The following is a 16,565-nucleotide window of genomic DNA, read 5'->3' as shown; positions in this document are numbered from 1 at the left end:
TCAATAAAGGTCCAGCCAAAAGTCCTCCAAGAGGTGGGAGGGCAAGGCTGGGCCCAGAGCCAGCTCACAGGGTCCTCCTAGGCAGGGAGGCAATCCCCAGTGGCGGTCCTCCTGGCGCCCAGCATCAGCCCCCCTCAGGAAAAGGATCCAGGAAGAGAAGAAATTGCAAAGGGACACAGCCCCTTTTTATACATTAAAATGCTTTGTCTCAGGGTGCAGGGTGGGGGAAAAAACCAGTTGCAGCTGGTTTGTGAGCACTCTTGATGTGCTCAGCCCCTCACTCTATTCACTGGCAGGGCTAGGGACATTAGACGCACCACAGGGGGCGGAGCCAACATTGTGTGGGGAAAGCCCAGCCCTATTCAGGTCCCAGGTGCACCACTCCCTCACATCACACATGCTAATCTCTCCACTCACCACTGGGCAGACCCACCCAGACTCCTGGAGCCAGGCTCACCAGCCAGCTCGAGCCAATCACACGCCAGCACACTCACTGCACACGCACACCCGTGTCTAGAAGTGGCACTTCCACACTAGACACGTACACGCCGCATACATCATTGCGCAGCATTCAATCACACGAGTCCGCACATACCAGACTCGAGCCTGCACCCCCCACGCATCAAGAACTACCAGGGACACATACATTCCCCATGCATTCCTATGGGAGGGCAGGCCTATCTCACCACATGCACTCAGAGTGCGCACGCACTTTCCACTGGGACACAGTGAAAGTGCGCAGAAACCAAAAATCACCATCACCAGGTCCCCATTAAAAGCAAAAAGTTTAGGGGTGAACCTGCCAGAAGGGCCAAGTCCAACAGTATAACAATTGGGGTGTAGTGTTTGAACCACGAAAACTTCTACAGGACTGCAACTTGTGGACACTTGGGTATGGTAATTTTTGCATTGTTTTATATGATGTGAAAAATGATTAATAGGTACCGCGCCTAGGCTCACAAGCGGAACAAGAGGGTTATTTTCCACTACTTGCAACCTTACATGCACAGATATGACAAACCTGGGGATTTCACAGTGGCTTGCCCCACACAGCCGTACCTCCCTCACATTTCCCTTATGTAGGGAACCAAATGGTTACATGGACAATTTTCTCTTGTCAGCGTTTGGATAGCACCCTACGTTTATGGGGGCCGCTCTTGTAATGTTTCTTTTTTGCTATGTTGACTCACTCACTTTCCTAATAGTTGCAGGAGCCCACCTGGGGGGATGGGTAATGACTCAGCATACCCCGCACCCCCACCTCATACACACGGCTGTGTGCACAGGCCAGGCTACATTCTATTCGTGCACAACGTAGAGTCATGGTAAAAAATGCAATACTCACCTGGAATGTGTGAGGTCTTCGCACACCATCCCGCAGATATGCAGTATATTCTTACCTTAAAGGACATAACATGCGTATTGCCCTTCTGCAAAAGACGCACTTAAATAAGGTTGAAGCGGTCCGGCTTCAAAGAAAATAGAGGGGTAAGGTATATGCCACTGATTATTCCCTGTTTGCACGGGGGTCCCTAATTTGGATCTGACCAGGTACACCGTTTGCAGTTGAGGAGTCCCTGGCTGACAGGGACGGTAGATATGTGTTTCTAAAAGGAAGGTTGGACGTGTGTCACATATTATTAGGCACTATATATGCCCCTAATACAGACCAAGGACAGTTCCTTCGTACATTGTCCCACACCGTGGTTGATCGGAGGAGATTTTAGCAGTGTCATAGACACTGTCTTAGATAGATCCTTTCCCCCTCTAAAAGGTGCAACTGCTGTAACTAACTGCAAAGTATTGAGGGAGTGGTCATGGGTGGGGTTTGACAGATATCGGAGGCATCGTAACCCTGGAGAGAGGCTATATTCATTCTACTCTGCACCTCATGACCTGCATGTGCGGCTAGACAGGTTTTTCGGTCCCCCCTCCGTTCTCCCATACATAACCACCTCAGATTACCAAGGTTGCACGCATTCTGACCACAACCCACACTACGTCACAGTGGCATGGGAGAGCGGGATCCCTAGCATCCCTACGTGGCGATTGCAGCCGGCGATGTTGGAAGAACCAATTTTCTGAGACTCAATAGGTGAAGCCATTTGTGAATATTTCATGCATAATAATGGGTCTGCCTCGTCCCTCTTGGTGGAGTGGGATGCTATGAAAGTTACACTGCGGGGGAAGTGCTTGGGATTGGGCTGTGGCTTGAAGAGACAGTTTGAAACGTAACTGACTGTAGTGGAAAAAACCCTATCAACACTAGGAACACTATTAGAGGCACGAAAGAAGCACACAGATCTATTAGAGCCTCAATGTATTTTAAACTTTGCAGCACACTCAGCGTCAGCTCATGCTAAAGCTGATCGATCTTGGCCCCTATTGGCCTGGTTGGTCAAACAGGACCAATCTGTAGGACCCATCACTGCGTTCCGATCCTCGGAAAGCGTATTAAAGTATATGCAGCATGGAATTCATAGTGAACTAACTAGGCATTTCACCCAACTATACAGAGCTGTTCTGCATGCCCCTTGGACAGAAATTCATACCTTTCTTGATGGTCTCACTTTCGCAGGGTGAAGAACTGGAAGCCCCGCTCACACTGGAGGAGGTGAGGGGCACAATGAGAGTATTGCAGTCTGGAAGGTCCACGGCCCAGACAGTCTCCCCCATGAATTTTATAAAACATATGCCGACCTTCTCAGCCCGCAGTTACTTAAGGTGTATTTGGAGGCACTAGATAACGGCTCCCTTCCAGCTTCTATGACGGAGGTCACCCTAATAACCCTCCCAAAACCAGATAGGGATCCCACGCTCACAAGCGCCTATAGGCCCCCAGCGTTGCTGAATGGAGAGTTGGAGACTACAAAATATTGGCTGGGGTTCTGGCAGGCAGATTGGCACCTGTCCCTCCGCATCTGGTTCATCATGACCAGAACGGCTTTGTCCCAGCTCAAAACACCTCTTTTAATATATGCAGGTTCTTCCGGGTAATGCGTAGCACCACAGTGGCTTGGCTGACAGCTGGCTGTCTAGTATTAGACCTTGAAGAAGCCTTTGATACTGTTGAATGGCCTCATATGTTTGAGGTGCTGCGGCGATTCAGATTTGGACCATACTTTCTAAGATTTATTACACTGGTATATGGTGCACCAGCCGCTCGTGTTCGCTTGAGGGGCCCAATTCACAGAACTAACTTACTACAATATCCTAAACTTACTACTATTTTGGTATTCACAGAAGACACTTACTCATTTTGGTATTCACAGAAGGTACTTACTCATTTTGGTATAAACAGAAGGCACTTACTCATTTTGTTATTCACAGAATGCACTTACTCATTTTGTTATTCACAGAATGCACTTACTCCTTTTGGTATTAACAGAATGCACTTACTCATACTAACTTTGTGTCCGCATTCAGGCCGGAGATTCCGGCTCGATGGTGGAGATTCTGGCCCGGAGGTGGAGATTCTGGCCCGGAGGTGGAGATTCCGGCCCGATGGTGGAGATTCCGGCCCGATGGTGGAGATTCCGGCCCGATGGTGGAGATTCCGGCCCGGAGATGGAGATTCCGGCCCGATGGTAGAGAATCCGCCCGATGGTGGAGATTCCGGCCCGGTGGCGAAGATTTCGGCCATTGCGGAACCTCTGCCACTGGCCGGAATCTCCACCATCGGGCCAGAATCTCCACCATGAAGTGCTTTCACAGATCCCTGTATCTTACTAGGGCAGCTATGCCATTGTTGCCCACAATTCCATTGTTGGGTATGCCGGGGGTGGTTGAATCAGCATGGCGGAGCTAGCAGACTGGCATGACGCTGATATACACACACTAGGGGACCTATATGTGGAAGGTACGCAATGCCCCTTCCTCTCTCTGACTGAAGAGGAGGGTGTCCCACCGGGACAATCTCAGCTCATGCCTCCTGGATGGTTACGCTGGGGTGTCACTGGGGTAATATCTCAAAGGAACTCCCGACACACCTCCTGATGCAGTACATACATGTGATGGATACAGTGCGGCACCTTACAAAATGGTTTGCAGAATCAATCTGCAAGCACACTGATTTAACGCCACTGTGGGTTAGATGGGAAGCGGACATGGCCCGATCTTGCACACCCAAAGAGTGGACTATGCTGTTGGGGAGCCCTAGACAGATCCCTAGGAATGCTAGATTTAGACTGATCCTATTTTATATCGTCCATAGAGCATATTTATCCCCCGATAAAATTAATAGGTATTTTATTAGGGCATGTGGCTACTGTGCGCTCTGCAAAATGGTAGATGCCGCTTTTCTACATATGATGTGGTCATGCCCCAAACTGCAAGACTACTGGAACGGGGTGACTCAATTGCTGTCCATGAGCACGGATAGGGTATTGCTGACAATGTGGGAGGCATGTATTACAGGGATATTCCCCAGAAGTAAGAAACACAAGTCCTCCTCCAGATTTATAGACCTGGGACTGGTAGTAGCCAAGAGACTTGTCACACATCGTTGGAAAGCAGTAGACCCCCCATCCCTAAAAGCCTGAACTCAGTCTATGCTGAACTGGGCCAAGGCTGAAGCAATTTCACTGACAAGGGAGGACACATTAGGATTGCGTGAATACCCCATTTCAGAGGCTTGGGACAAGATTCTGACGGCATTTCAGGTAGCAATAGCTCCGGGTGACCCCAAAACATACCTGACGCCACTGAGGGGCATATTACCAACAACTAGCGATAATTATCGCTATGTTGGCTTAGCGGCAATAATTTTATCGCCGTGTTGCGGCGATTTTTATCGCTTAGGAGCCTTGCTATTATCAATGTTTATCTCCTAAGCGATAAAAATCGGCCGAAATGCACGAATATCGCTGTAAATTCAGCGATATTCATGCATTACCGAGCTAATGCTCTTAGCCATGTTATCCACCTCCCATTGGATAACATGGCTAAGAACTGCTCAGGGCAGGTGTTAGCTTTTGGAGATATTCGCGCTTAGAGCGAATATCTCCAAAAGTTGGTAATAGGAGATAGCGATGTTAGCGACTGTTTCCAGTCGCTAACATCTTGGCACGCCCACTTTGCATGTCATTAGTGATAAATATCTCTGACATGCAAAGCGGGGCCCAAGATGGTCGCTATCTCCTACTAGCTGTCGCTAACTGGTGTTAGCGACAGCTAGGTAATAGGGAGATAATTTTATCTCCGCTTTCTTGGCTTTTAAAGCCAAAAAAGCGGAGATAAATCCCTTGATAACATGCCCCTTAGGCCTTTCTTATATGTGTGTGGCGATATGACACGGCACTACTGTGACCTGGACCGTGCAATATATATTACATACATTAGAGCGGCAATGTAACACTTCAGTGATATGAATGTCTATCCTGCTCTCCCTTTACTGGGTTCTCATAAGTTGCTGTTATACGGTCTACTGTTACACACGTAGCTGATTGGTCGCTAACCCTGACAATGTGGCATGGCTAAAGTGAGTCACTAAAATTGCATGCATGAAACAGCTCTAGTCATGAACAAGGAAATGGTAATAAGTTTATGTACTGAAGTGATAACACGCTCCGTTTGATTTTCTCTGATTGCTGTATTAGACGATAATTATCTGTCTAGATCTGGGTTGTGTAAACATTAGCTGTGGTTAAAATACTAAGCGATCTCTGAAGACTCTGATTTCTGTATATACCTACTAGTTCTACAAGTATTATGTATGCTGGCCAACCGTACTGTAAATGCAAAAACTGTAATAAAAGGATCAAACAAAAAAAATCATTGTTGCAATATCCTCTAACATTGTGTATGAAATATTGCCTACAAAAATAGCCCCAATCAGAGTTCACAGAAAACCTACTCCCAACTAGTGATGTTTCTATCATATTATATTTTATTGCACATTTAGGACATGATTTGAGTCAAATAATGCGATATTCTGAGATACTATAAGTATACCATTGATGTAACATATTTTCTCTGGACTGGACTGTCGCCATTTTGGCTCTATTCTCATCAGTCATATTTTCTCACCACTTCCATAGGTCGATTTCCAGATACAAATTTTCTTAGGTATCTATTCTGAAAAAATGTCCACCTAACGAAAACAGACTTCATTGGAAATGCCCGGCACATATGGCTATAGAGCTGATTTGTGTAAATTAATTTCCACCTCAAAGATGGCTCTAACTCAAGGGAGTGTTGACATGCGTGATCCGAGCTGCACATTTCATAATTAACTGGAGATATTTACTGTTTTATCCTCACTAATTACTGTGAAACTGTGAAAACACTAAAACAACTAAGTTTCACAGTTTGCAAGGCATATTCCCTGTAATACTGAGAGCTTTTCCTCCAAATTTTATAAGCAACCATCTGCGAATGATCAATGTTGGATCCTTCACAACGCGCAGGGCTCTTGTATTGAGTGTTGAATTTATTAACTGCTCGATTAATTAAAATCATTACAGTAAAAAGCAAGAACAATGTTAAAAAATGGTTAAAAAAGACAGTATCCCCCCTACTCCCACCCCTCCCTCTTGATGTCCTTGGCTTTATGAAAGGCCATTTGCCTTTTAGCACATTTGTGCAGTTCGTTTGTGTTACTTGTGTTTCCATAGTTAAATAAAAACAAGTAAATACTCGGGCTTCAAGAGTTCTGGTTAAGAAGGGGGAACCCCTTGGTCCCTGTCGGGGGCCACCCTGCATCCTTCAGCATGTTGTATGATGTGGCGTGTCTGTCACAGGAGCAAGATTACATTCTGGTGCCTCGTTTAGGGCGATCCTGATCAGATGCGTAAATTTCTCCAGTCTTGCTAGATTCATTGTCTTTGATTTGGTGAAGCATAAGGCCAAGGCCTCTTTGCAGGATTTTTCCCTGTTAGTAATACATATCGGGCAGAGAAGGTGCTGACGTTCATTATTTATTTATTTATTTATTTATTTAGCATTTCTAAAGCGCGATGTAACCCTACGGGCATCCTGGCGCTGTGACACCTAAGTTACTGACTAGGGGTGCTGTGCCTTAAACTGAGGAGATTATGCAGTTTGGGACAACAGCACAGGAGGTGCAGTCAAGATTCCTTGCAGAAGGAACATAGCCTTCACTCTGCATTTTCTCCCTTGCGTGCCCATGCTGGATTAAAATCAATGATGCATAGCGTAGTGAGTCTCATGAAGAGAATTTTCCTGCTGACTTGTAGCGTCGGGACCTCCCTTAGATAGGGTTGTGCTTTCCCCGGCGTGTATGATTTGTGCGATGGCTCTAGGATAGGGCTTGAGAGGAGGACTTAGATGTCTTGAGCAAAGGTTGTTTCCAGGACTTGCTTGTTTACTACTTTCTTCCAGGAGGAGAGTGGAATTTCCGATAATCGTAAGCTTGCTGCCTCAATCCTCAGTGTTTTTCATGGCGTGGCCAAGACTGGCATGCCAGGCTGTCCCTACCTCCTCAAAAACAGATCGAAGCTGATATCTGAGTGAGTCCACTGGAGCCCTCAAAATCCTTAGGTCTAGCTTTATCAAATCCCCCTAGCATTTCAGGTCCAGCCTCCCAAGGCCGAGCTCCAGTCTCAGCCTTGATTTCCTGACTGACCGCGGGATGAGCAGCACTACTTTGTATGCTTTAGCTTGTATTGTATTTAGATACTCATTCAGTGATCCGAGGAAAGCCAGGTGTCCATAGCTGATGACTGGTTGCATTTTTGCTTTTAAAACGGTCAGTATATGCCCGTTTGATGGTCTTTGCAGATGTTGTCTCAGTTGTCTTAGCAGGGGGCTGAGGTTATTGGCCTTAGAGGTCAGATATTTTTGATGGATGTTTACATTGGCCCTTTCTGAGAGCCATAACCCAAGGTAATTTTAGGATGTTACTCTGCCAATATGCAGATCACCCTAACTGCCATTAGGCTTGTCTTTTGATTTGATGTCTTCCGAAAACAATTGCTTTGGACTTCCCCTGGTTGACCGTCAAGTAGTTGGACTTGTTAAAGTGATCCAGCGCATGCAGGGCTCTTTTGAGACCCACTTTGGAGTGAGCCAATCTTACTGTGTTGTCTGCATATTGTAATACCTACTAAGTTGGCGCCTTGCATAGAGGCCCCAAGGTCTGTAGTGTACAGATTGAACAAGAAGGGCGCAACACACAGACCTGTTTGAGCCTATTGTATGTAGGAATTGTAGAGGTCACTGTGTTAGCGCTTGTTTGACCAGCACCAAGGTATCTTCATATAGCGATCTCATTGCATTCAGTAATTTGTATGGAATTCCCTAGATGTCTAATTTCCACCATAACCTTCAGCGATCCACTTTGTCGAAGGCTGTGCTATGAATAATGAAGCAGCAGAAAATTGGGAGGCTCTTCTTCACTGCCTGTGTTGATAAATGAGCTAGGGCTATGATGTTGTCCAAGGTCGATGGCTGTGACCTGGAGCCTGACTAATAGATGGTAATGATGCCTTTTTCTTGTACCCAAGACTCTTTCAGGAGAAGTCAAGCGTAAGCCTTTGTTTTGAGATCGAGAAGGGCTATAAGCCTGTAATTTGATGGATTTGAATGGTCGCCTTTTTTGAAAATGGGGACAAGTATTGAACCCCCCAAGGAATCGAGCGTCCTTGCTGTAGAAAAGATGTTATTAAAAAGCGGGGTTAAGATTTGAATACATGTGCTGGTAACTCATTTGGAATCCACTCAGAGTGGTGGTGATCCCAAAAGATGGGGAACACACAGTGTTGTATAAATGCCCCTCACACACCAACAGGCCCCTTGGTGTCATGCTTCATCATCATCATCATCATCGGGGCCTTCGCACCCCTCTACGGGATGCGGCGTGCTACGACTCGCGAATACGCAGGAGCACTTGAAAGTGAACTATGTGAGGGGGTGTGTCTACAAAAGTGTGAGTGAGGTGAGGTGAAAAAATGGTTACTAGAGCCGCGTTGAGGGAAGGCAGGCAACTAGTCATTGCAGTAACCGTCTATTTCTGAACAGAAAGGAAGGATCCCCCAATAACACGCACAGGCTCATGAGGTCTAAATTTTGAAAACTTTAAGTTTTCATCGCCAATTGGGCGCAACAACATCAACCAACATATATAACATTGTTAGGTATATTACACATTGTTGTAATCTATTTTACACTTTTACATTTACATGTGAGTAAGGGGAGGGTAAGTGCTATCCTTGTCCTGAAGAAGGAGCCTCTGAGTTCCGAAACATGTTGACACCTTTCACAGTGGTTGTAATACCTTAATTTGTATTTCTTCAACCACGCCTTGCACTTTTTTAATAATACCAGCCGGGGATTTAATAAATTTGTTTTACCCACGTGCCAGGTATTTTTTAACCATTTTTTCACCTCACCTCACTCACACTTTTGTAGACACACCCCCTCACATAGTTCACTTTCAAGTGCTCCTGCGTATTCGCGAGTCGTAGCACGCCGCATCCCGTAGAGGGGTGCGAAGGCCCCGATGATGAAGCATGACACCAAGGGGCCTGTTGGTGTGTGAGGGGCATTTATACAACACTGTGTGTTCCCCATCTTTTGGGATCACCACCACTCTGAGTGGATTCTACTTTGTTTATTCATGTAACTAGGGAGGCCGAATCCACTGACTCTCTCTCTCCCCCCTCTTGTTAAATTTGGTAACTCATTTGGCCCAGCGCTCCGTCGTTCTTCATTTTCTTGAAGGTCATGATAACCACGTCAGTATTTATTGTACCTGGCGACCTGTGAAACCCATCTTCCCGTCTCATTGGATCAGTGGGACCTTTGTCAAGGGGGACACTCAAGACATGTTGGTTTGCATTGTTTGACCCACTCTGCCCCACTCCTTGATTCATAATTTCTATGGGGCATTTGTTGAAAGAAGCATTCAAATACAGTTGTATTACATGATTGGACCAATCATGCTCCACCACACCGTTTTCTATTGGAGCTCCTCGATTACTCAACTGATTGATATGCCTTTACAGCCCTGATGGGGGGTTTCAGCAGGGAGGACACTTTTATCCATTCCTTGTCTGTGTGCTCCTTTACGTGTTCCCAAACGTTCTTTCTGTAGGCTGACCTTAAAGCTGTAACGGAAAGGCCCTCAGTAAGTGTGCCCCCTCTTTTCTTTCCTTCCAAAGCCTTACGTAGGGAACATTTGCATTTGAGTATGTCCTTCGAAGGATGTTTACTTCCAGGAATCGGCGGCCATTGATGCGCGGGCGTTGACATCGAGCATTACCCAGCTTTAGTTAGAGGTCTCCTACAATGTTCTCCCAATCCTTTATTGATGATGCATGAACTGGTGGGATGCCTTCCTGCTTCAGTTCCAACCAAGCTCGAATCTTCTCTACAATGGTTTCAGACCATTTTATCCTCCGAAGGACCGTATATATTTCTTCCCCTCATCTCTCCTATTGGTTGAAAGGTGGTTGCTGCTGGTACTTTAAGCTGAGTCACTCCTCTCAGGGGCGTGTGATTGCTTTCAGCCCTGTCATCGGCTTTGAAATCTGTCAGTCTGGCTGCAATGGTTTTGCTGAATAAGATGTAATCGATTGTCGAGACATTCTTGAAGGTTGGTTTTGGGCGCCAGGATATGGAGCGTGCTTCTTTTAGCGCACAAGCAAAGCTTGTGATTTTTTAAGAGATTGTAAAGGGGTTCTGCCCGCCCCTACACCGGGGAGTGATGTTCGTTTTATTTAGGTCCCTCAGATTAGTCCCCTGATATTATTATCTGATGGGATTTATATTTGAATAAGAGATCATCTAGAGTATGTGCCAGTGCGTCCATGGAATCTTTCATGATGGTCTGTGCTGAATTAATGGAACAATTTATTAGCTGGAGGCGGAGTGGTTCGGAATTTAGATTCAGGACTCTGATCAGTAAGACTTGAGTCTTTGGTGTTTTTGATTGTTTTTCTGTAGTCACAAATCTACGGGTGTGCTTTATGAAAACAGAAAGTAACCCCGATGGCAACTGAAGATGTTCCTTTTTGTCGCTTCTGCGTGATGCTCATAATACCCTTCCAGGGGGTGCTAAACAGAGGTCATGTCTTCTGGAAGCATAGTATATCACCCTTCTCTAGAAACTCCTTTGTGTTTTCTCCTTTTGCAATTTTGCTGATCCCTGCTATGTTCCATGAGATTATGATAAGTTGCCTACAGGGCAGGTTTAAATCCCTTTCCTCCACCTAGCCGAGCCTACTGCCATGCTTGTTAGGAGTAGTATTGCTGCGTTCTTGGTGCTCCTATTCAATCTGGAGCGGGGTGGCTTGAAAATACGGCAGATGTATTTTCCAGATGCTCCACCCTGCTGCTTAGATTGACTAGGCGGAGTGCTATTGATTGCAGGAAGTCTATTTGGACCTCCATCTTTGTTGATTGCCACAGTAATGTTCTACTTACAGAATTGTGTGATTCGACTGTGGGCATTGATTGCGAGTCTTCACTGACGTTATCATTTGATAAATGGTAATCTAGCTGGGTGCCCCGTAGAAAACTCTGCTAGCCCCGGCAGGTTAGGGGTTAACTCTCAGGTTCTTTCAATCTTTTGCCCCAATTTTTGATGGAAGGAAGTGGTGAGTTTGCCTGCCATTTCGAAGCCTAAAGTCGAGTCGCCTATAGGTGAAAAGGGGCATGGGACTGGTGGTGGTGCCTTGATTTTCTGGCTATCTTGGCCATGACCTTTGGTCCAATGAAATTGTGCCACTGTCTCTAGGGTGAGTTCCGCTTTTGGCACTACTGCCCAATATTTCTGTCGATTGAGGGGTCAAGCGCCTTTTCTTTCGAGATAGATGTGATATTGCCCATGTCGACTCAGGGAAACAAGGGAGGTGTCGAATTCCTGCTCTCTCCAACTTTCTGGGCTTGAGAGTGTTCTCCTTTTGGGAAATTGTGGGCACTGGGAGGGCTCTCTGCCGGCACTTGTGTTACTAGTTGCCTGTTAGATGTGTCGGAGCCGGAGAATGCTTTGTCTTAGTACTATCTGTCTGGCAGCCCTAAGTGTTGCTGGAATTACCACTTTTTTGGAGAAAGTGCATAATTGATCCCCTTTGCTGAGCGGCATGGAGAATTTTATTGGAAATCAGAGGCAGGATAGTACTCCTTGTGGTTCTCTTTATAGGCGATTATGGACGGACTTTTTCATCTGGAGCTGTAATTGAGTGGCCAGTGTCCTTCATTTTGGGCCTCATCTCTCCGAGACCAAGTTATTTGATGAGCTGTCTGTCAAAGCTGGTCGTCTGGTGGGAACTCCCAAGTCAGTTTGATGGAAAGGGCTTGTGAGGCCCTTTACTGAGGTTTCTGCCAGGGCCTGCGCAGTGCTTCCGGGTTACTGGGGCTGCTCCTACTGCTTTCACTTTCATTGTCCCTGTTCTTGGGATGGGCTCTTGAAATAGGTGGAGAGGTATAGTGTGATGGGTAGAAGAGCGTGATTGGGCTCCTTGTTGCTCCTCTTGGCCCCTCCGGCCATCTGGTTCCGCCGCCACCTCAAGCCCAGTGGTGCCGCGGCTTAGCTTTTGCCTCAGCCACATTTCGGCCAACTGCGTGGTTAGTTGTCTGCTCCGATGTCAAACCACTGCTGAGAATATATCAGGGCCAGTCACCTGTATCAACACTTGGAGGTCAGCGTGTGGTAGGGCAGTTGTGAGATCTGCCTTTATTTCAGATCTAGATTTGCACTTGGTCTAAGGAGCACTTAATGTAATTTGGGTTTGTCCATCCTCTAAACTGTAATCTGGGCTAGTCTCCTGTATCAACACTTGGAGGTCAGCATGTTGTAGGGCAGTTGTGAGATCTGCCTTTATTTCAGATCTAGATTTGCACTTTGTCTAAGGAGCACTCGAAAATGTAAATTGGGTTTGTCCATCCTCCAAACTGTAATCTGCAGGCTTTCAATGCAGAATTTCAATGTGCTAGAGTGAATAATTGTTCACCCCATGACGACATGTGCTGCTGTAGCAGGGTATTCTGCAGGCAGAATTCCGCAAGACCACAAGGTCGACTCAGGCCATCTGGCTCTAATACCATCTCAACCCCAATATTTTAAAGAAACAAGCAGCTGGGTTCTAGCAGACAGCACTACCAGAACTAGTCACTGTATTATTAAACTATATTGCCCACTTCAAATGATCTGCTGCCAGAAGATCTTAAAATAAATGTAACACTTTGTTGATGAGAGGCAACATAAAAGGACAAATCAATTGTACAAATTTGGACTGGCGAAGTTGGTCTTGTGTCGTTATCCTTCTTTTATTGTCAGAAGTATTTACGGTATGTGCAGGAGTGAACTTAGCCAACACGTTTCACCCACAAAAGGGCTTCTTCAGGGCAAATACTGTAAATAAAAAAATTAATTCACTGAAGGTTTTCCATGATATGCGTAGATAGTAGATTCTGGTCCAAAGGTAAGAATATCCCGTGTTGAGTAGAAAGACTTGAGGAAAGCAAAAAGACCTGTACGACTCACCAAATACTCTGGCAGCCCGACGTACACCGGACACGGCTCCCATTTGAAGACCGTTACACCGCGATTCGCAGGTCTTTTTGCTGACCATCCATAATTGTTATGGGGCTATTTGGGGCTCTGCCCCCGCTACCCCACCACGGAGATGCAGTCCACAGACCCCGCCTGAAAGAAAGAGCTGGTGGTCACCGCCCTGGGTACACTTACTTGTGGGGAGAGACAGGGACCACACTCTCACCGTCTTCCCCCCGGCCTCAGCAACGATCTCAGCAACAGTGGCAGCGGCAGCAGCAGCAGCTTCCCTGGATCCTGCAAGTCTGGCTGTGCAGGCCACAGGGGCTGGGCTTCTGGCGGCTCTGAGCGGACCTATCCCCTGACTCCCTGCAGCCCCACAGCAGCTCAAGCACCGAGTTCTGGGTGCCGTGCCTTGCCCTCGGTGTGCCTCAGTTTCCACTTCGGTTGTGGCTTCGGTTGCGGTGTAGCTACGGAGCAATGTGGCGGAACAGGAAACACGCCATCCACCTTTGGCTTTGGCTAAGGCCTTTAACAAGGGAGAGGGACTTTAATACCGGTATAGCCCAGCTATTGAGTGCTATAAGGCTATTACAACAAGCTGCCACTAGACAAATAAAGCAACGGTCTCATGGAGCCCGAAGGGACTGAAATCCCCTCAGACTCCATGAGCCCTTTGTTCACAGCAATAGCTGTGAACGGCAACATTGGAATGTTTCAGCGCTGGGCTTCTGTCAGCCATTAGAAGCCCGGAGCAGTCTATTGTTTTTAATGGCGTTCCCAACATTCCAATGTTCTGATAATGGTTATAAAATAGCTCTCACTGGTAAATAGATTATGCACCAGCTCTATTCAATTGTACTTACTCACTATATATCTTTTACATCAGACCCTTGCTTTCTAGGATGACATTACTACTACATTGATGTTCTTCAAAAGCACAATGTATCAGTTATATGTGTTTTACAGCTCAAACATTGCTCTCTGTAGCATGTATGTTACATGGTACTTTCTTTGCTCTGGTTGAGGAGTCTTTGAAATGTCTTCTGATTAGGCAGCTGCATGTATACTGTGGGTGACATGGTTGTGATATATTTATTTTATCGCATGTCTTTAATAGTTTTATTTTAGCAAATGCTTTCAAGCACAATAATTTTGTAAGGCACATCCAGCAGTTCCGAGAAGTGATATAAAAGACAGGTCAGCATGTATGCTTGTTGTATGTACTTTATTCGATACAAAAGATATCATAAAAGCAAGTACATTCCGTGTACATAGTTTTTAAAAATCATTACTCCATATAACTAGCAGTATAAAATTCATCAATGTTTCCATTATAAATAAATATTCAATAAAAACAGTAACATTTGAATAGAATAAGAACAATATAAAACAGTGCATCACAAAACTAGCCTGTGCTAGGCCTAGCTCATGTTTTTTTTTGCTAAGAGCTCCGAGCGTGTTAACCAGGCACATCCCAGGTATTTGGCTACCCCACCGACCACAGTGAGGGAGGTAGTGTCGGTTTTTAGAATGCGTAGGGCTACCCAGTAATTTCTTGATCCCAGCATTATAAAGATAGGTTTTAGCCATTTGCTTCTAGCACATCTATATGCTCGGCATGCAAAGAGAAAATGTGCAATGGACTCCGTGGGGGCTCCACAGCCAGGACATGAAGCTGCTGTATGCTGAAAAACCTAGTACAAAAGGTTCAAAAAGGTGATAAGTTTGAGAGAGAAAATGAATTTGGTAATTTCTGTGCCCACTCTGGGGGCGTGGGGGTGGGGGCTGGGTTACTTTTTTAAAGTGCAACACAGGCCAGCAACCCAAATGGCTCAGTTTTGTTGCATAAAAGATATGGTGCTGCTGTTCTCTGTCTCCGTGATGGTGTTTTATTGTGACAGCCTTCTATCACACACCTGCATCACAGTACAGAGGTGTGTTTGTGTGCTATCCAGTATAGGTTTTTAATGGAAGGCTATCCTTCTAGAACAAAATACTATGTGCAGGCACACTTTAAAAACATTTCCCACTTTGTATGTGTTGATGTACACTGCTGAACAGTGCAACACACACACAAATATTGAAAAGTTTGAAGGAAAGAAGCCTTTTTTCCTTTCTTGCACCTGTCTTTTTGCCCAAACCCTATCTGCAAACAGGGGTGTAGCTAGACCTATGTCCACCCCTGGCAGCAGTCTGTAAACAGTGGCATAGCTAGATCTATGTCTGCCCATGGTGGCCCCTGCATTTGCCGCCTGCGGTGGTGTGTAAGTGGAAGGAGGTGCTGGCATTTTTCTCAGAGGCCACCCAGTGACGGCCACAGGTAAGAGCGGAGCGGGGAAGGCCACTGCCCCCAAAACCTGTGCCGCCTGGGGTGGACCGCCCCTCCCCTGTCCCCCCTTGATACACCACTGTCTGCATATGTCAGTAGATCACACTTTTGGTGACTGCACTGGCACTATGTTGATGAATCTGTCCTGGGTGTTAAGTGGGGGACTTCAAAAGTGTGGTAGGTGAGGCACAAATCGTAAAGCCAATGAAAAGTATTTTTTTCTGATGGAAAATATCGGTGAGCTTAAGGAATGAGCACAGCCCAATAAGCTGATACCTGACTAGTAGAAGGATGCTCATGAAAATGAAATGAAAATAAAATTTATAGAGACAATTACAGGGGGGGGGTATCTAGGTGCTAAGCAGACACTACAGCTAGGAAGATCCAGAAGATGACAGAGTTATTTGAGAAAAGAGACAGGTTTTTAGGTGTTTCCTAAAATCCAAATCCCCATCATCAATTGCATTGTAAATCACTCTTGGAGAATGTCCTAAGATAGAAATTGCAACAGTCCCTAAGCTTGGACAATAGCAGTGACTTTTATTAGCTAAAGAACAGCGATTGGGTCTTACAGCTTCTCTTTAGGAACTGAGGAGCCATCACATAGATTGATAGAAGTCACAGAGATGCATTGACAGTTATGTCCTTCTTCAGGGGTCATTTCCTTGCTGTGCTCCAGGCAAATCATTACAACTAACTCTTCTTCCTGGACAGGTCATGGCAGCAGGGTTTCTTCCAGGGACCTAAAATTACTACAAGCCTTGGGGAAAACAGCAG

Source organism: Lissotriton helveticus, chromosome 10, assembly GCF_964261635.1.
Source record: "Lissotriton helveticus chromosome 10, aLisHel1.1, whole genome shotgun sequence".
Taxonomy (NCBI): Eukaryota; Metazoa; Chordata; class Amphibia; order Caudata; family Salamandridae; genus Lissotriton; species Lissotriton helveticus.
Note: the sequence above shows the minus strand (reverse complement) of the source record.